At 36.0% G+C, this 22111-nt stretch overlaps 1 long non-coding RNA gene across 2 annotated transcripts in view; it reads right to left on the reverse strand.

The window, feature by feature from the left end:
- Positions 1–650: 650 nt before the first annotated feature.
- The window catches only part of LOC139993027 (uncharacterized), a 28679-nt gene continuing 7218 nt past the window's right edge, over positions 651–22111 (reverse strand). The window contains exons 2-3 of one of the 2 annotated variants that reach the window (XR_011801271.1): positions 1857–2003; positions 651–1161 (exon numbers count right to left, since the gene is read on the reverse strand). This is a non-coding gene — a long non-coding RNA (uncharacterized lncRNA). Of the gene's footprint in view, positions 2004–22111 lie in introns of both variants that reach the window. The other variant, XR_011801270.1, reaches the window with a different exon arrangement.

A 22111-nucleotide genomic window follows, 5' to 3' on the forward strand; every position in this document is an offset into this window, starting at 1 on the left:
ATTTGTGCTAAATACCAACAAGTATTCTAATATGGCTTGCGTCCATAAGTGTCTGACATTTTAGTGAATTTATAGTAACAGTATATGAATTTTATCAAAGTGTATAAATTCCTGACAATTTACTACGTAGAATTGATATATCGCTACATAATCTCCAAGTAATTGGACAAATATGTTAGTCATAAATCTTTATATTTCCGTTACTACTTCTATATCTTTATTCAATTCCAGTTTATTCTCATAATTTCATTATTGTGTTCAATTTAATTTAATCTTCATAATGCAGATATTAAGAGGATACTTTCGCATGATAGCGGAGGTGGAAGGCGAACATTTTCACCGGAAGCCTGGTTCGTAACCCTCCAAGGATCGAACTGCCGATTATGTCAATGGTGTAACAGAGATTCCTTTCAGGTGCGATGAATCACTGCCGGGTTCCCTTTCTAGCCGACCACACCTGGAATGTTTGACCACTGTAACAGTTTAACCATGGAAGAATCCTTAAGATCTAATCCTTGCAACAGCAACGAACCCTTGCAACAGCAACGAACCCTTGCAATCATCACTTTAGTTAGATTCCACGAACAGAAAAATTAATTTTTTCTCCCAATAAATTTGGAAGGTTGAAAGTAAGGATAGGTTTTGGCAAATTATATCGTTATAATTAACATGTTATATTATTGTAATTAACATAATTCACGTGCAACTCAATATGAGATCGTGATCATCAGTGGACCTAATAATACCAATTAAGGGTTGATATATCGAGCGATTAAGGTTTGATATTATCACATCTGGACCAATTTTTCGCAACATTTAACCGTGACCGTGGATCTCATCGACTGTTTTCGACGTTATCAGCTCCGATATCTGAATGGTTCAGGGTGTTCCTTTTTGGTCGGATGTGCGATCGAAGCCGAACCCACGAGTGCGCTTCCGGGGTAATGGCCGCCGGCCAATGGTAACGAGAATGCTGGCCTTGACATTCACCGGCTCTTGCACGGGCATCGAAGGAAACAAATTAACGACTACCCAGAACCAACGACGTCCCGGATTATTTATAGGCCAACGTTGGAAGAGAACCGGCAGCAATTTGCTCCGTGGAATTGTCCGATGACAACTGATTCGGCTGTTGAATAAATCATTGTCTTCTTGTGGGGACTAACAAAAAAAAAAAAAAAAAAAAAAAAAAAGAAGAAATTAACCAACGCGAGAACAACCACGCATGGCAGTTACCAAAAGAACCACTTCGAGTAGCGAGTTAACTTTTGATCGCTCTTCCGATTATATTTTCTTCTTCTTTATCCTTATACCGGCAACTGAGTATTCGATTCTACTTTTCATTTAACGACTGTTTCATTTTCTTGTAAAATTATTGTAAAATCGTTCCAAAATAAAATTACGTACTTACAATTTTGCGATACGTCAAACGAATCTTCATCTGTCTTTTATTTTCCTAGTTTTGTCCATAAAAAATTCAAATTTGTAGTTACCTATAGCCGTCTATTTATAACTTATAATATTATTCGATAAACTATCGAGTATCGTTGAGTATCGTATACATAAGAACTTAGCTAATACTCAGGCTACAGTTCTCGCCGTAATATTTAATAGGTAAGACAATTTTCAAGAAAAATACAAATTTGCATAAATATCTGTAGTCTACTTATAAGATACGTATGTATGAAATTTAAAGCCTGCTTCACCGAAAGCAAATGCTTTCGTCATTTAATTAATTAACAGTTTACTAAATGAACTTAAATAATTTAAATAAATGAACAATTCGATACGATGTTGGATATATATACATATATATACCTGTATATCGAGCGTGAAAGGGTTAAGCGTGTACTTACACCGTGGTTACAGGAATAAGCATATGTATGCGTTAACGATGTTTACCAGGTTGGTATTCATTCCTCCGATGGCGATAAAATTTGCTTCCACTTTTCTCGTTTCATTTTCTTGAGGATTCATTATGTCCGGTTGGGGATGGGCCTTGGCTGCAACAATATTGCATTCTTTCTCTTTCTTTCTTATCCGTTTTCTGTATCCGTGGCGGAGGTATGCACGTTTAATACGAACATACACGCCCATACGTTTTTGCGCGATAAGTGAATGAAACTGAGCGCAAAAAGAACTAATGAGATGCGGGAGATGATGTTGGCCTTGACCGACCAGGAAGGAAGGGTAGGGATGAACGAGTCCCGATCGTCTGGGTCAGGTAGTACTTCAGAAACTTCCTTGCTCAAGTTTTACGCGGAGATAAACATTGCAGTATTTTGTTTAGCCAGCATCGTCTCCATTTGCATATCGGTTTCTCTTTTTTTCTTTTTATAGCTTGTCGTTCATTCCAAATCTTCTCCGCATTTCTAAATTAATTCTTGTCTCTTAAGATTTGTAGATTAAAAGCATACTGAAAATATACTTATCATCGTATGACATTGGAAATTGTCGAGAATTGTAAACAAAGTAATTTGGATGTCGTTTCGTTGAGCTGCAAAAAATGTTAGAGTAACGGATAAGCTACAGAAGCTCGCTAAGGAGATACAAATCAGAGATAAAGAAAGGAATTATCATAATCCTATGTACATACATACTTGGATCGTTTCAAACTTCGAAAAATTGTATTGACCAAGGGCGTGTAAGAAGAAATAGTGACGAATCCTTCGAGTTAACTCTGCTGCTCTTTTTCACTCATTTTCGACCTAAAAATATTTTTCTACGTTAAATAATATCTCAACAAACATCGAACAAAGTACAAAAAAATTCTCATTGGTATGCATAATTTTTCTTTCCAACTCCACGATAATTATTTTCTTGAAACATTAAAAATCCTTAGATTCTTTACTAAGATATAAAAATTCGTGGATCATACAGAGATAAAACACAAAATCTAATAACACAAATTAAGGGAAAACAAAGTTGCAATTGGAATGTCGTATCAACACAACATATGCCATTAATGGGGTCAATTCATTCTGGGGCCGTTCAATCCGAGAAGGCCCTGTTCAAAATCACGGACCGTATTCCGATCATTCTCACGTTACAAAATCTTATAATATCGAAATGACTAACTCGATGAGTCAGATAGAAAGCTTGGTATGGATACCGTGGATTTCCACACGGTTCTTTATACATATATATCTTATTTACGTCCAAGGGGTAAAGAACTGGGTCTTCGTGGCAAACAGTAGATAGATGGTGGACACTTTCGAAAACGACACGTCAGAAGGACCAACGAGTGCAACAAAGATTCGCGGAATAGAACGGTAATCCATGGCCGTTTACCGTTTCGATTTGTCAACCGAAACGTTTTCGAAAGTCGAAGAATTTATTCATGGAGAACGTAGGCTAAAACCCCTTCCTTTTATCTTTTAATTGGATTTCATCAGCGTATGTGACTGACAATAAAAATGCAATTGGAATTCAGAAACACTTGGTGACCTGTCTCTCGGTTAATCTCATGTTTGATCGCGTTTGGAACTATTTGACACAGGTCAAGTTATTTTGGCCTGTTTCCTTTTTTAGATATACAAGAGGGACCTAGAATTTACATTATTATTTGGTCTATTCACTTTTAAACGATGGTAACTCCGTTATAACTCGCTTAGGGTCTTGAAAATCGTTAACGATCACTGAGAACAGTGTAATTTATGTCTTATGAATAATATGTATCGAGCTCACAATCATTATATCTCATATCGAGAGACTATCAATAGACCGTAGATGTTTATATATTTACGGGTAATTTAAACACGTAAATTATACAGAATAAACACAATACGCGGGAATGTATAAAGATTTTTAAATTGAATAAAAAAGATACAAATATACATAAATTGACACAGTTTACCTGTAGATATTTTATTTCCCAAGTTGTACAAAACAAAGTTTCCAATAAATCAAACAATAATCTCTAAAGATATTCTACAAGTTGTTCCATGTCTTACGACTAAAATCTCAGACATTTCAATATGTAAAATCTGCCTTTCGTTCTACAGATTTGCACATGCCAATATAATATTTATCATCATCGAGGAAACATTAATGTCTGAAGAATGTCACGTATAATAATGGAAAAATTCGCGAAAAGGTCCTTTCTGCGTGTCATTGGAAACCAGAAGACACCTTTTCAGGGGTCGAAACATTACGTGTTTCGCGATAATTGAACGATCGTTATTTTCTTCCGCGGATGGAACGGAAAGTAGTAAAAGCTGACGGTCTGGGTTCGTTGGACCCCAGGTCGATCTGACGTAATTTGCTTCCAGGTCGTCCACGGGTGGATTTCCTCTCTGTTCAGCGCGCGTGTTTGCCGGACACGAACGTTCGTGTTGGTACGAATTTCACCGAAACCTGTTATGCCACCGACGATACGGGTTTACGACTGCAGTGGCATCCTCTGTATCTGGATGTCGTCGACTTTTGCTCCTTCGATTTGCATCGTGACACAGATGACATTGTGGGTCCATTCTTTCCTTCTTTAGATTTTCTGCTGTGCGGTAAGGTGTACTTTATAGCTTACTGCTTCGATTCACACATTTTAGCCTATTCTACACTCTCGTTCATAAGTGTATCAAGGATCAAGGAAAAAAAACGGTTAATTGTTGTTAGTCGATTTGCGAGAATGCAAGAAAATAATGAATGTAAATGTCGAGACTCGAAGATGATCCTTAATGTTACTTTAGTAAATTCTTAATAATTTCTAGGTTTGTCTTATATCTCACATACATCTTAATATTTGTGACTGGAGACGCTGCAGGATAGAGGTAGTTGAAATTAGCATCTTTTAACGATATATACATTTAATGGAGTATTTTCTTCAGAAATTACATCGATGGCGAACTCTTGAAATATCCTCATATTCATAAACAAGAGTGTAGATTATTGACTTTTTTTGGTTATTTAATCGTGAATCCGTTATTTCACATTATATCTGTGTAATAATGCAATTGATAAAGTAAAATTCGATATAATTTTCCAATAAATAAATGTGTAACAAATACGTAACTCTTCATGCATAAACCAAGTAAGTACTTGGAATGTTTTCTGAAAAGGACACACGGTGAATGCAGATGCATTTCGTCGTTGATATCATTACGTATAAACTTTCGAAGGTGGTTTTTCCTCGCCCCTAGAAAGGTTCTCGTGTATCCTGACACGGTTTACCTGTTCGAAATCGACGCAAAGAGTATGACGTGACTACGCCGTGGATAACATGTCGATCACGTTTGACCGACTACTCTTACGTGAAATGACGTCACAGCGTGATCGTCATTCTTGTTTGTTGAACAAGACAGACGGACGAAGGTGGAATGACAACTATTGTTATTTCAGATTAGGCTACTGTTGCCTTAGACGGCGTTTCCTTTGAAGAACACATCATTGGTTTCATAAGAAAACGTAAAATTAACCAATTTTGGAATATCTGGGGAAACGAATTGTGAAAGTATATTTATAAAAATTTCATTCACGAGATCTACTTTGAGAGACAATTTAGAAGACTATGAACCGACCCAAAAACTTACTACACTACCTAAAACATACCAAACTGTAAACATCGCTCTTGAATCGCTAATAATACCAACACATACCAGTGGTTGATGCGGCGTCAAACGATTGAAACGAAAGAAGAGAAAATATTTTCCTCCTCCTTTTTTCAATAATAAATAATAAACACAAACGGTATTTTGTTAAAGACCTCCGAAATCCAAGGAACATTAGCAAAATTGTAAAAAACTCTCTTTATATTGTTAAATAACGAATGGTTTCTTATTTCAAGCCCCCGAAAGATTTAATCAAATTAAATGAGTTGATTAATTAAATGAAAGGTTTACTCTTTTTAGAACTAATTGTCGTTCTTCTAAGAAACCAACGATATTTATAAAATCGAAATGAAAACAGGAACTTGAATCGAGTTAATCTCTATTGAACAGCACAGATGATAGTGCAAATGAATAAAAATATAAATTATTACGTCTATTTTTTTTTTTTTTTTGTTTTTATGTGTAGTCCAGCTTCGATGCTGTACTTGAATTAAGGGAAATAAAGACTCGTTCCTGAACGGCGTCCGCTTTATTTCATTTTATTCCTTTTTCTTACGTACCAAGCCGGTCATCGATGATATATTTGTATAATAAAGGAGAACACGTTGGTGCCCCGGCAAGTATTATGCAGGCGCCGCGCCGTTCAAAGCGAATGAAGAAGCTCTGCTAGCCCATTGACAGGCTTTTCCTGCCGCTGCTAACTTCGAATGGGTAATTCATGTTCAGTGATAGCGGCCTTACCCCATATACTCTTTCACCAACACTTGCATGACAAGAAAAAGCTAAAAAGCATAATAGCAAAATAATAATTTATTAATGGTTGATATATTTAGCGTTTCTGCATCATAACACGAATGTATTTACTAGTGTTGATAACACGTTTGGTTAGTATTATACGTGAAAAATACTGTACTTGGTTGTTAGAATATAAATTGGCGAGATTACTAAGAAAATAGAGAGTATCTGCAGGATAACAGAATATATTAACAAATTGATAATTCTGAGAACTGTTTTCAACCTTCGTTCGCTAATGAAAACAAATATTACAATCTTATTGATTGATAAATATCAAATACAATAAAACTTCTGTGTACTGATTATGATTCTGTATATTAGAATATCTTATAAGGAAATTAGAGTTATTACGATAACAATATTTAATAATTTTTTACCCCTTCGATATGTATAATCGTTGATAAGGAAATATATCACAATCAAATTTCATATTTTCATATGAATATGAAATTCTATATGAATTTTATTAAAATTTCTATGTACTGTATTATGTGTTATATGAAAAATATAAGAGAAGAATATACCGCAATATACCGAAAAATATATTTGTAAGGAACGATTCGATGATTCGCTAAATAAGCGGAATTATCGAAAAATCCATCGAATTATCCATTCCAATCTATGTTGATACCTTATCGAATCTAAAATCAACCTATGCACATTGAAAATCCTGTCTTGCATATGTACTTTGTCGAAGTAAAACTAGTACGTAGTCAGAGCAGATTCACGTGCATTTGCGTCTTTACTAGATGGAATGACAAGTGTCGTTTGACTCTTACCATCGTCGAACGACAACAGCTTGTGGGAAAACGCATGAGAGTACCGTGTAATGCCGCTCCTATTATGTGGAATGCTTCGACGTCATTAACTCAGTATCGTTACTTTTCCCTTATCTTTTGTCCTTATTAAAAATTACTTCTTTTAGCCATACGACTTAAACAAATTCTCTATTCCAATATTATTAAAATTTCAATCTAAAATATCAACTTAAAAAATCCTCTGCTCTAATATTCTCTCCTTTCCCCACCCATATTTTCTCCTTATTCCAAAATTTCTCCTCATCAAATTTCGCCTTTATGAACGTAAAAAATCATCTAATCTGGTATCCTTTATTCTTCCATACTTTTCCTCCTTATCAAAAACTACGTACAACAAACAGCAATCCTCTTACTATGATCTGCCAACAACAACAACAACAACAACAACAACAGCGACGATCAAAACATCAGTGTTTCTGTCGCGGTAGGTGGAACGTTACATTTTTCTACTGTACGTATCTGTAGTACACCGTGGCTGAGAAGAAGAATGCAGTTTCTTCCTAGCAGCTGCATCAAGGAGCCGCCTCGGGATTCCTCTTCCTTTTCTGTGCCGGTTTCGCGGTGGGTTCGCAACGGGAGGATCGATCTGCGTCCTTGAATACGGAATGACTGGAGCAGCCCTGGGAAGGGCAAGTGTTTACTTTGTAACAATCTCGGGACTCGGTCTCTCGGTCGGCTGCATTTTTATGCGTCTGCATTAGCCTTAATCGCTATATTATGAGCATCAGGTGGTCCCCGTGCATCAGATGGATTTCAAGGGTGACCGTTTCACCGTGTTTTCTTCTTCTTTTTTCTTTTTTTTCTCTCCACCTCGACTGGTTTCTCTTTGTCTACCCCAAGTAGAAAGACTGGCCATCGTGCCTCTGGCTGGCAACCAACACCACGATATATTCTCGTTCGTCCTCTTCCCACACCCTTGACCTAGCCAGCCAGACAGTGTTTGAATATTCAGCAGGCGACGATCTCCAACACTTTGTCGCGTTTGAATTGCTCGCTCTGTTACGATACCGGTCAGCATATTCTGTCGTTTCTTGCTTCATCCTATTTTAAGCTTAACCCCTGCCACGTTCTTTCGGCCATTTTTCTACCCAATTATATTTTTTTTACCGTTAACAAAATACCTTTAGCCTAACCAAAGTTTCATCTCAATTTTACGTTGAATTTCTTCTTCGAACGTTATCGAGTTTCTTTTCTTTGATAAAATGAGTAGATTGAAAGGTAGAAATTTGGGAATCGTAACAGGGTTAGAAGTTGGAGGGTTGAGAATTGGGGTTCCCACCCTGAAATCGAAAGTGCAGTTTGTGAACAGTTTCAGGTTTATATATGTATATATGTGGTTAGGAATGATTCAAGATGTATTCTGGTAGGAGATTTGAAATTAGATAGACGATATACTCATTGGAAACGCTGCCCTATTTGCGACATATTAAATGAATACGCCGTGTAACCTGACCTGCTTCTAGATGTATTCGATGCATTTGCATAATTTGGACATTGGCAATAGTAATATGATCCGTTTAAGTTTGGTTAGTATAGTATATATTTGCTTTCATATTAATAGAAAATAAATCAAATGAGCCTTGATGTCATTGTATCTTTGATGAACCATGACAATTTGGATTAATCAATTCAATTTTCGCATCGCGTTCATCGAGGAAAATATACAATAAAAATTAAAATCAAGTAATTCATATAATCTAGACGCTGTATTGATTTACACTATCTACAACAAAGACTGTTCCTATCCAATTTTCAATTCAACAAGAACAGATTATTCTTACTACAAGAGTATCTACAGTATCGTCATCTTAAACAGTTGGACAAATAATTAAAAACTTAGACTTTTACGTACCAAGTACTATCAACAATACGCGCAACAATTATAACCAACAAAGCCAATCGACTAAATAATCTATGTTCGCCGATGCCAAATCAATAAAACATTTCCAGATTGCCATTACCACAACCAAACTATCTAAAATATCATTTAAACCAGTTTGAAAATAATCCAACACAGATATTATTATCCTCCAACATTCACATAGTATGCACGTGATCAATAACCATCGGTAGAGGCGATCAGTAATATTATTAGATTAATAGAACGTGTCAGGTCGTCGCGGTAAACTGGGTCTCGGGGTCTCGGTTTCGCACATAACCGTGCGATCTAAGTGGCGCTGCCTAGCCACCACGTCACCGGAGAACGCGGTGCACCAGGTGAAAGTCTCAGCTTGCGGAAAATGCAGTGGTCACAAGGGATCGGTGGTTGCGCGAGACCTGGCGCCGATTGCAAGATAACTCGAAATTGTCACGATCGCATACTGGTCCAGAGTTGAACGTTCAGCCTTTAAGCAACGAATAAAAAATAAATTTTACATTTCCATCTTTATTTTATTCGTTAGTTTTATTATTTCTATTATTATGTAATCTAATGTTCTTGTAATTCGTGATTCTACGATGATTCTTCGTCTGTATCAGCGTCTTTATTTCCGGCCTTTGTTTCGTCTTAATTTCTTTCATATGTATACTCGTTATTTTTTTAGATTGAGCTTCAGTGGAAAATGGAGCAGTTGAAATAAATTACGAATAAAAAAGCAGGAATTAAGGAATAGCTTCATACATACTTCGTCTTTTTACCTTGTAGTTTCTTAACTAAATGAAACTGATCGTTAATTATTACATCGTGGTCATCGATATAAGAAATACATAGGTCGTGCGTTTTTCAGTAATTTATTTTTTACTCATTTGAACAGCTAAAATTCAACTCTGGACCAGTGTGATATTACCTGTTCTTTCTCTTTCCCTTTCTGTGCCAGTGAAACACGACCGCATTAGCGAAATGACGTTCTTCTCTCTTTTTTTGTTTTTAATCACATTCAGTAAACAAATGTCCTACTCGCTAGTCGAGTTTTCTCTGTCGAAATTGGCCGTGTTCGTGTCTTGACGTATTCTCTTATGTTTGGTCTATATACTACTTTCTTTTTTTCTTTAGTGGCCACGTAATTAAACCCGACAGGCTGAGTATACATTCTTGCGGGGGTAATTGATAGACATCCTTCGAGCTGAAAATGGTGCAGCATTTCTTAGTTGGCCAACCGATTCGCTAGGTATGCGAGATCGGTGTTCGTAATGGGTTTACTCGTTCCTTCGAGCAACGGCCACATCGGTGCTCTTTTCTTGTAGCCCTGGTTTAATAGCTCGTGGCGTGTTATTTCGCATAATTTGTGGCGAGGTAGTATTCACCAATTTCGTTCTTTAATTAGGTTGGAACCTTGCTTTGTGATATTTGACTGGTGGCACGGATTATATTTGAAGATCATAGGAAGAAGATGACAAGTCACATTTTCTATTCTCTTTTCTAAAATTCAACGCGTAGTCGTATTACCAAAATTGTCTTTTGAAATTCCTGAAATATCGCAGGTCACAATATCGAAGTATCGATTGTGTTAATAATTTCATGAAACTTCGTCAATTTAACAGCTGTCTTTAGGAAACATATATTTAAACCTGACAGGTCGTCTTCATTTTCAGTTATGTCATATTAAAATTCTCCTGTTTAATCATCAATGATTTTGATGTTATTTAATTGTTAACAGGTGTACATTAATAAACTGCAGTTAAAGAGAGGAAGGATCTATCTGGTTCGAAAATATAAGTTTCTTATCGAGAGACAAGAAATTCATGAAATTCTGTGAAAACACAACAGCATACCTAATATCAGAAACGTGATAATACTTTTGACGTCAATACTTTTTAAGAGACCTACAATCATTTTTTATTAAACCTCATAATAAAATTGAATAAAAAGAGTTTTGATAATCTGCGATCGACCGAATTTTAAAATTATTATCGTATAAAAAGAATGTATCTTATTTCCTAAATGGTTTTCGATCAGTCACGTAGTTATTGAAAATAGTAATCTAAGGGGATGAAAGCGACACATAGCCACGATAAAGGAAAAAGGAGTTATATACAGATACTACACGAATGTCTCGATACATTCGATAAAAAGATTGGTAAGAATTGGTTACCATGCGTCTGTTCGGAGCCTGGTAACAACTGACCAACGGAAAACACACACGTGCGACTACTGAATGCGATTTGCAATCGGGCTGAGAGTTTAGTAGGTGACTCCGTTTGCTTGCAATTCTCGAACGCGTGGTGCGCTCTATTTAAAAGTCCTCGCATTTAGTCGGATTGATCTAAATTAGCTGATCTATTCAGCAGACAGTCGAGGATTTACTTTTCTCATTGACACCAGACGCTTCGATCCTTCTTCGATTCATGTAAGTACGACGCGAGAGTCGATTGTTACGCCGAGACTTCTCAATCAAAGCTTACACTTTCTTGCTTTCCCAACCGACAGGATATTTCCAATATTTTATAAAAGTTCCCATAGAAGAGCCAAAGGGAAATCTGCATGAATAATCTTAGTGGAAAATTAAAATCGAAAATCACGCGTATCGATAACGATTCCGTTATATTTTTCTCGAATCTAAATGTATTTCTTGACGATAGAAGAACACGATTGTGTCGAAGACCGCGTGTTAAGTGAATTGAATTGAGAAAAGATAGGAAATAAGATTCGCAAAAATCGAGCAAACTCTTGATGTAGGTCGCAGTGTTCGTAAGGAGAGATAGCCGCAAAATAACTGGGCGAGATGCGATTTAAAAAAGTGGAACGTGCGTGGATTAGATCGAGCACGCCTCGTGACACTTTCTCCTTCGTTTCTGGATTGCGATCGATAATTTACTTCCTTAGAAAGCTCAGTCTTTCAGGTGATCTTTTAACACGAAGAAACCTGACATAGCTAGCTAATTTTTTCCTGTTTTTTCCTTCTTTTTTACCGATCGATGTGTTACGCTTTAACCACGATCCTTGCAACCGCAAAAGCCTGCAAGATGTGGCCAAGATAATATGTGTGTGTGTGTTACTTTCTCTTTCACTTCGCCATCACGCACGCCGATTGGTCGTTTTGGAACTTAATGTCCTTTTCATCGCTTCCTGAAAAACGAGAAAGTTTTCCCTCACTAACCTTCGACGATCTTTCTCTTGTAAAATTCTCGTACAAGCGCATATTTGCATATTTGATACGTCATTTTTTCTCATTTAAATAAATGAATAAATAAGAGTATTAAAAAGAAGGCGGATGAAATGGGAATAATCTTTAATTGATTTTTATATCTGATTCTTATTGCCTAGAAGAGAATATCTTAATATGATTCGATTGGAAAGAAAAACAACCTACTATGTGGAAAGATATATTAGCTTTCAAAATAGATGATAATTCGAAGATGTATAAAACCAATAAAATTACTAATATTACGATAATTAATATTTTTAAAATATTCAGGAATGAAGAAGAATTTATATGCGAAAGCATGTAACGTTTAATAGGTCAATCAAATTTCTACCTCGGTTTTACTCTTTTAAATGTATTCACGAAGATATGAATTTGCATATTTATTACGTTCCTCTTCTGTCTTCAATTTCCCTCTTTTTCGTCCTACTTATTAATTTTAAAAATGGACAAAAATTAATCGTCATTGATTTCAATTCGGAAGAGACGAGTACCTTTGTCGATCTTCAACAAACGGGATTCGGGATAAAAATCAAAATTCGCGGGCCGCGTTCGCAGGCAACGTTCGCCCGTTTGCAGACCAGGTTCGCACGTTTGCACGTTCTCACGTTTCATAGTACGCCGTTTGAATGATTCGCGACAAAGATTAAAAGATGCATATAACGTGCACTTTTCCTGAAACTTGATATCAGGGGATCTACCGTAAATAAAAGTTTGTTTATCAAATCTTTGTCAGTATTTTCCACCCTGTCTGGCTCAGTTGAAGTTACAATTATACATATCTTTGCTCAAAGTCTCCATATTTCAGTTCTAACAAACGTCATTTAACAAGAATTAACAAACAAGAATGTATAACGAGCGACCTAATCAAGCGATCAGACTTTGATGTACAAACGATTTTTACTAATACTCTATCGAATTTTTGGAGAATTATTGTTTACACTTGTATTATTTATTTACAGCCTGACGATATCATCGAATAATAAGATGAAAATCCAGCTATGATTATGTCGATTTTTGTCCACTGTACGTACGTACGTACTGTATGTCGTTTCCAACTGTCGCCGTTATACGTTCCAGATCGCGTCCAGACGATTTCTTCTTTCGAGGGCTTCGAAACGTGCCCCAGGTGATTCGCGTGCAATTTTTTGCGAAACTGCGGACAAAGCAGGTGAAAGAGGACACCAGGGATGACTGGCTTAGGTCTCTCGTCGAGCGGTAAATTTAGAAGCAGCGCGAAGTTGTGCCAGCCGGCAGCACGTGTACGCTTCGACCACGTGCTCCAATCTGCCATGGGTGCGAACGTGTTGGCCGGTTTTGTGTCTACACGAGGCGGTTTGGCATATATAATATGCACATACATACCGTCGATTCACTAGATCTACGAGAAATACCTGACTAGTTCAGGGTTACATGTTAAAACCTGGAATATCAAGTCCGAGTCAACAACGAGGATCATGACTCGCCGAACTTTTGACGAAATTATCGAAGGATCACGGTGCTACGATAGGCTGTTTTTATTCGCCGACAAGGAAATTTGAAAATTTTGTAGGACCAATCTTCTTCTTCTAACTATCTTGTTTTTACGTTTGAGTCTCGTTAGATATCTTCTTTTTTTCATATTTCTTATTTATAAAAATTGTAGAATATGCAGAAAGTAGTATAACATTACATCAAACGGCAGGTATAGAAGAAACATCTGATTAGTTCAAATTTGCATCTTAAAATCTGGGATATCAAGTCCAACGTAGATCGTGGCTAATCCGTCTTTGAAGAAGGATCACGGTCAGATTATCCGATGGTTTCTTTGATCGGTTACGTTGTTCTTAATTCGTAAGAAAATTTGTAAAGTTTTTACGATCGACGTAGAAATATCATCCTTCCAGTTCCATATTTAGAAATCTGATGTAGCATTTAGAAATCTCGGTTGCTCGAAAACTACAGGTTTTCTACCAAAATTGGAAATTTGCGAATTATGTAAATTATTCGATAATAAATTTCTTAAAATTTCTCGTCCTGTTCTTCCTTGTCTTACGTAATGCTTGCAGAAATTTGTGCAATTTCTGCTGCTAAATTCGACGAAGACTCTAGGAGAAAAAAATATTCTAATGCAGGTAGAAAATTAGATCCAGGATTGTGTGTCGGTTTAGATATGCAGGTCGACAGTGAATGAAGACACGTTTATGAGAATGTTTTGTTTCGGACTACAGCGTAGAAAGGAAGAGTGACGTGTTAAATCTGAAACTATTCTACGTAATTTCGCGAGATAGCAGCGATGATGACGCTGAGTCGTACGGTTTACTGGGTTCGCAGATGCTGAACGTTTCACAGCCTCGGAAAGATGAATTCGCATTCTGTGGCATCAAGATTCGTACACGTAGGCGATGATATAACTTTGAAAAACTATACGACGAATATTAGAATGCCATGTTATAAAACGCACTTTCTTCCAAAGTAAGAAACGTAGAAATTTTCGAACATTTATGAGCTACTTCGAACGTTTCATTCGAATTTCGCTTCAACTTGGAAGCGAAATAAAAGATTTATTCAATTAAAAATCTTTCTCTTGGTTAAAAATTTAAAAATCGTCATGGATCATTATTCACGTGTATGAGACAAATTCGAGACTAGCGTGAGGGATTCTTATCGTTCGAATACGATCGCTCGACGACGAAAAGTTATGTCACCAATTCCGTAATGAGACTGCGTTATGCCGAAAGGACAGCATTTGCGTCTACTTGAATCGACGATCACTCGTTTGTTTTATGCAGATAGGAATTTTCAGGTCGAAAAATCGCTCTATACGCTATGGAGATCTAAGGATCTGGGCCTCCGGACTTCACAAAATATATGACCAACGGCTCGCCGTGATCTTGCTTGACGATATTCGAAGTTTCACGAACAATTCAATTGGCCTCGTTGTACCGAAGGCTGATCACAGTATGGTTGAAGCTAACGACACTAAAATTGGCGTTGTATTTCTAATTTTCTTAGGATAGTGATAATAAAACTAACACGTTATATTTTCGTTTAATACAGAATGTAAATTTGATTTAATTTAACATCTTGCGCTCCATCTTCATGTTGTCATAATAAATAGAAAAATAGAAGATATTTCGAAGAAAGTATCTCTTCATATTTTGTAAATAATTTTGTAAATCTTTGGGCAATAAAATAATGGCATAGGAAAAAGGTATTATTCAAAACACCGAGAGAAAGTTTAAAGAAGAATAATGTAGGTAGAATAGTGTAGATAGAAGAATAATGTGTTATATCAATGTGTAGACATTGGGATCGAAATTAATGGTTTACATATTGTTGCAAAATTAAAGATTCGTAATATAATATTACACAGAAGAAACATAAAGATCGTCATTATTCATTGATTTGCTATTTTACACATGAGGAATATAATTTATTAAAATTACCAGTCATTTATCAAAAATGAAGGATCTTGGCACAGAAAAAAAGAAACAAAGAAAGGACATAGCAAAATGATGTCTTTCAGTGGCGTGTCTAAAACGTTTTCTGTTCCTCGAGGAATGAGCATTCTCTAACACCATTAGCTCGCCAGAGTTGTTTATGTTCCCATTCCTCGTGGCACATGGCTGCTCCCATTTTCCAAAAGTTACGGTTTTCAGCGATCGTGGAATTCAACGTTGAAGGGCATTACTGATACAGAAGGAGCCTCTGATAAGGATCACGCAGCCTAAGAATAGCGGTACTTTCTTTTTGCTCCACTGACATCGCTCAACCCGGCCAGCTCCTGAATTTTGATTTTGTTTTGGTTCCGCGCAATTCCGTATGTTGCAAGCCTTCTCCATCAAAACAATCGCAATTTTCTATTGCAAAAGAATCATCAAGCCGCGCAGAAGGCACGATCGTAGCGCAAATATTTATGCGAGTTTATATCTTTACGAATAAAATTTGAAAAATAGTACCTGGACAGAAATTTATTTTACTTACCCCATATCACAACAGATACTACACTCTAGAAATTTCATATATTTTTGTATTGTGTGCATTTTTGCATCTTCAAGTTTCCGTACAAATTGTAAAAAGTAAAGAAAAATGTATAGAGTACGGAATATTACAATTATTTTAAGAATTTCCTCGGAGAGTCTACGCTTATCTATATTTTTTCTCGCAATAAAAAGAAAACTACGAAACTAAATGATTTATTAGAGATGGAAAATCTTACAAAAAGCAGAGTTGATCGGTCCAGCTTTTCAGTCAAGGGGCTCATTTGCATGTAAAAAGACAAACCTAGACACTTTGGTTGTACACGTCAATTTTTGAACTATAAAAGTATGATGATTTTTTAGTTTTATTCGTCTAGAATTTGAAGGGAACCGCGTGTTTTTAGCCTTATCGTGGTTGTGGACGTTCGAGCTAACGAATGACCCTATAATAAAATTCAAATTTGATGAGCCCGCTCTTTGATTCGACAAAATGAAAGCTTCGGCGAGTAGCAAAAAGTTGTTGGCCTTACTCGGCGCACAGGCATGTTCAAAACCTTCTCCGTTCGAATTGTAGCTAATACCGATATGAATATGAAATATTCAAGACCATGGCTCTGAAGGTGACCACAAGATACAACACGAAATTTCTTCTAACTTATATCGATCCTAATTTGCGCGGATTTTCTTTCGAAAAATAGAAAATCGTAACTCGTAAAATCGAGAAATTGTCGATAACGAGAAACGATCATCTAAATCTTTTGCAACTAGTAAATACAAAATGGGAGGAAATAATAATATAATACTCGTCTTTCGCTAGTAAAGCGTTTCAAGGTGCGGAGATATTGTGATTTTTCGAGGGACATGAAAGTTTAAAAGAGCAAAATACCGAAATAAAACACCGTAGTATTTCATGGAGTTCCCTGGAACGTCGTCGGGTTCCGCTATCGCGCGGAAAGGGAATAAAAAATAACGGGAAATTCCGGGACAATGACGGGACTGAAGTTTAGGCGAAGAACCCAGATGAGAAGTGCGATCGGTTACGTGCGTATGCTAATTCTTTACCGGCAAATCACTGGATCGATTTTGTTTTGCTGACCTGGATCTGTGAATCATGATGTCTTGGCCGACTGACAACTGATATGTCTATGAAAAAGCCTGCGTTATAGAAGAGAAGTCATTTACAGGAAAATATTAGAAAGAGATTTTTATTCGGCTACGACTGAGGCTTTTAGGAGCCAAAGCGACTAATTCCACTTTTTATAAGTTTTATAAGTTTTTGTATAGTATCATTATTTAGAAAGATGGTTGGTGTTTGATTTCTTAAAAGACCAGCAACATACTTTTACACGATTATCTGTTGTAAGACTATGATTTAGATAATAGTAAATTCTAAAATAAATTTAATAAAATAACATCTATCTCGTTATAATATTTGTTGGATCGACATATCGTTATGTTGAATTTATGCAGTTGATCAATGTGACTCTAGTGTAGCGCAGTTGATACTATAGACATTCGTGCTTTTGTCGTTAGCACAGAGGTACGATCTTTCGGATCACCTGTTAATTATATTTATTAAATTATTACATCGCGACAATTTATTTAATCGCCCTGTGGAATTTTAGGATCATCGGATTTCATCCGAATTTTGTACAATCGATAATGAAACAGTTGCAGCTCCTAAAATTCCAAAGCTTCTTCGCAAACTCAAATTTTGCGGCTTTTAAAATTAAATTCCAGTAATAAAATAAAAGTTCAGATTTCTTTAACAATAGAAGACAAATGCGTGTACTCGAGAATAGATAATTTCATAGCCAGTCGCTCGAATAAAACGATCATAAGCTAAAAGTTTGACGACGTATCAGATTTTCTCGAAAATTCAGCAAGAATTGATATGATTGTGTTATCAACGCGAAAATTCGTCGTGTACACGGATAATATCAAATTTCTAATCGAACCTTCTAGCCTTCGTGACATTGTTTGAATACGAATGACGTTTTTTTAAACCAGAGATACCGAGAACAATCGCAATTCGAACACGTAAGTGATCCATACTGAGGAAACGTGCGTCGCTGTATAAACACACGGGTCGCGAAGAAAGAGAAATGGCAGGAGAAAAGCCTGGGAAGGGGCAGCCGAAGCAGGTGGTGGGGAACTCGCAAAGGTGATTCACGTGTTTCCTTTTACATCTGATATTTAAATGCGACATGCACCGTTAAAATCGTCTACCCCTAAATAAGTAAACTAGAACCGACTGTCAGCTTTCTGTCCGATTTCACGCGAACGTTGATCATTAGAAACTTTTCGAACATCCGCTGGGAAACGAGACAACTCGCAAAGTGAAACAGAAAGTGTATGCCGATGTCTAAATATGCTACATCGTGAAAGTAATCGTATGCTTGTTATTAAGATCGTTTCAATAAGAGTAGACTTATTAATTTCTACTTTGTTTTTTATTTTTCTTTTAAGACGACAGCAAGAATGAATAAGAGATTTTTTGAAGAACAAATAAAAATGGTATTAATATCTATTTTCTTGACTGTTTCTTGCGAGATAATTAAAACAAATAACAGGGATTTTGAAAGGAACGAAATTAAAATTAAGAAATTCTATCCGAAGGTAGTCATTTCTTTGAAATAGGAATTACTAATTATTAATGTTTATTTTTCCAGAATACTCTGAACGACACGGATTTTGCAAAGAAGGCGCGTGAAAAATAAAGAAACGCAGAAGGAGAAATTCTAGAAAATTCATTTATGTAGATTAATGTAAATCGATGTAAATTAATGAATTTTCTAGAATTTCTCGTTCTTGTGTAGCGATGAATGACTAATTGATGTAATTACACTGTGATAAATTACAATAAATGTATCACATCACATTGTGATAAATATAGAAGCAGGAAGAATTTACGTCACAATGTAAGGGATGATTCTTTGAGTACAACTGACTGACGAATGATATTCAAATTGAATCTCGATAAATGCTAGTTTCTAAAGCAAACGAAATTTCTTGCTACGTCAACAAGTACCAATGAAGAAAGAGAAATGGCGAAATGTTGAGGAGAGAAGGATGGAGAAAGGTGAGATTGAAACAGAAGGGGCAAAAGGTGATCCACGTGTTTCGCAGATTTTTCTCCGCCATCGACTTTCAAATCTGCCCACTCGATGCGCCGTAGAATTTCGTCAAGATTTCGATTAGAATGCGAAACGGGACGTGCCTCAGTTTTATGGTTGTTTTCGCGTGATTTCGAGGAACGCGACAACTTTCCAAATTCGTTTACCAGGAACCATGGAAAGTCCCCGATCGAATTACGAAACACGATCCATTCAATAATGCGACGATTCAATAATGCACTCTTTTTGTTTTTTATCCTCCTTTGATGTTGCAATCTTTGGAAAGTTGTACGATTAAAGGATCGATTATATCGGAATACCGAATAATATAAAAGGGAATGGTAAGAAAAATTGGAAAACAAGAATAACAAAATTATCTTGCCTTGGGTAAAAACAAAGCTATTCGATTGTGCAAAAAAATTCAATTACGTAAAAAGTGCGTATCTTAATTACTTTAATCGTGGATAATCAATGATCTAACGTAATTAAGATGTATATTGTTGTTTCATCCATGGAGATGGATTTTAATTTGAACGAAGTTACCGATCAAAATGAAGAATTCCAGACTTTCAATCATTCGTGACACTCGATATTGTGGGGTTACAAACACCTGAAGAAACAGAAGATTATTTGCAGAAGGAAACTGACACCGAACGATCGGCGATCCTGTTATTTGCTGACAGTAGCAGAAGTAAAAAAAAAAAAAAAATGCATTCCTCGAATTGGGACTTGGAATTGTACACATCTAGTTATCGAACAGTTTTACAAGTCATCGTTTAACTTTCCATATCCTTGCACTTGTATGTGTTAACCTATTAACCAGGTCGCTTAATTGGAAAAGTATAATAGGGTTCAAAAAAGGTTAATAGACACATAGATAAAACAAGTTCTTCAGTTCTCTGAAACCCTAAGAATGGATCCGGATGTAATTAGAATATATAATTAATACTGACGTAATTAATTAATAATTAATAATAATTAATTATTTCGATATTTACAACATTTTTTTCACAAGTAATAATTATATTTTCTAAAGGACAAAAGTAATGAGTATACAAGTTACCTAATCCATTTACGAAGAACGATATAACAAAATAATACATACGAAAAATGTTTGTAAAAAATGTTGCAGTATATATTATTTAACTAGAGCAAAGTATCATAAATTTCACACCATTTGTTAATACTTTTCTATGAGGATAAAAATTTGGTATCACGTGCGAAAAGGGAATGTAGAATCTGGCAAAAATACATTTTATTGAGAAATAAAGATGTGCAAATATTTCTTGTACCTACTGTGCGTCGTTGATTAATTAGATCTTATACAACCTAATACGTACCTAAAAACGAAAAAGTAAGAATAAGAGTAAGACCTGAAGAACTATCATCGGTGGATGACAAATGATTAATCGATTGGTCAATTTAGAACAGATCGGAGTAGAAAGAACCGGAGAAGATAGCAATATCGGATAGGAAAAAGCAACGAATAATAGATACGAGAACGATAATGGTATGCGGGATTCGGTCAAATAAAATTCAGAATCCTTCCTTCTAAGGGCGAGGTCACCGTGACAGTCTTATCGTTGCTCGCATTGTCGTCAACTAAGCTAGGTGGGGGTCCACGCGATAGCGCAGGAAGTGAAAATGTTATTCAAATTTATGGAAAACTCTTAGCCGATGCAATTTATGGTTGCCTATATCGCGGTGGAATCAGGGAAAATCTATAAACAATAAACGAATCGGAAGTCTCGGGGACGCGCTACAACTTCGCCGCCTCTTCGTTTCGTATCAATTATTTATGAATTTTCCAACGATAAGGAGAACATTGATTCTTCTCATAAAAGCATCACACATAGAACAATAAACGAGTTGCAAGTCTCGGGGACGAGCTGCAACACCGTCTCCTCTTCGTTTCGTATCAATTATTTATGAATTTTCCAACGATAAGGAGAACATTGATTCTTCTCATAAAAGCATCACGCACAGAACAATAAACGAGTTGCAAGTCTCGGGGACGCGCTGCAACATCGTCGCCTCTTCGTTTCGTATCAATTATTTATGAATTTTCCAATGATAAGGGGAACATTGATGCTTCTCATGAAAGCATCACGTACAGAACTTTTCCCGCTACTTTTTCTTTCTATACTCGTGTACCTTCCCTTTCGATAAAGTCTTACGACGGTACAAAGTGAATTTTAAATATTCATAGTTCACGATACAATCAATTCGAGACATCGTGTTGGGTGAAAATTATAATTATGTAAAGATTGTCTACGTCGAATGTCTATGTCTGGCTGGTTACAGTTAATCAAAAAAATAAACTAATTATTGTATCGTTACTCGAGAATGAAATCAATGAATTGAAAACAGAATATGTAATTAGTAATTAGCTATAATAAATGGTTTTATCCTTGCATTAAACCAATGTTAATAAAAATGTACACTATCGACAAAACTATTATTTGCCATTAATCGATATATAATACATATATTGCCAGAAATGATCATAATTTTTGTGTTTTCTCCTTTCACCATTTGGGTAAATAAATTATCATTCGTCTTCATAGTAAACACTAATAATATGTCCTGATTAATCTTGATATTATTAAATATTGAAATTTTGTTGTTGTTCACTTGGACAATATATCGGACGAATTATATCTTCGTTTAGGTAACTTGTGCATCATCGATTATTCTCGACTTCTTATATCGAATTCATTCATCAAATTATCTCCTCCGTATCTCGTCCAGTGCCTCAACATTATGCAACTACGTAGAAGACCGATTCCTCCT

The sequence above is a fragment of the Bombus fervidus genome, chromosome 12, assembly GCF_041682495.2.
Source record: "Bombus fervidus isolate BK054 chromosome 12, iyBomFerv1, whole genome shotgun sequence".
NCBI lineage: Eukaryota > Metazoa > Arthropoda > Insecta > Hymenoptera > Apidae > Bombus > Bombus fervidus.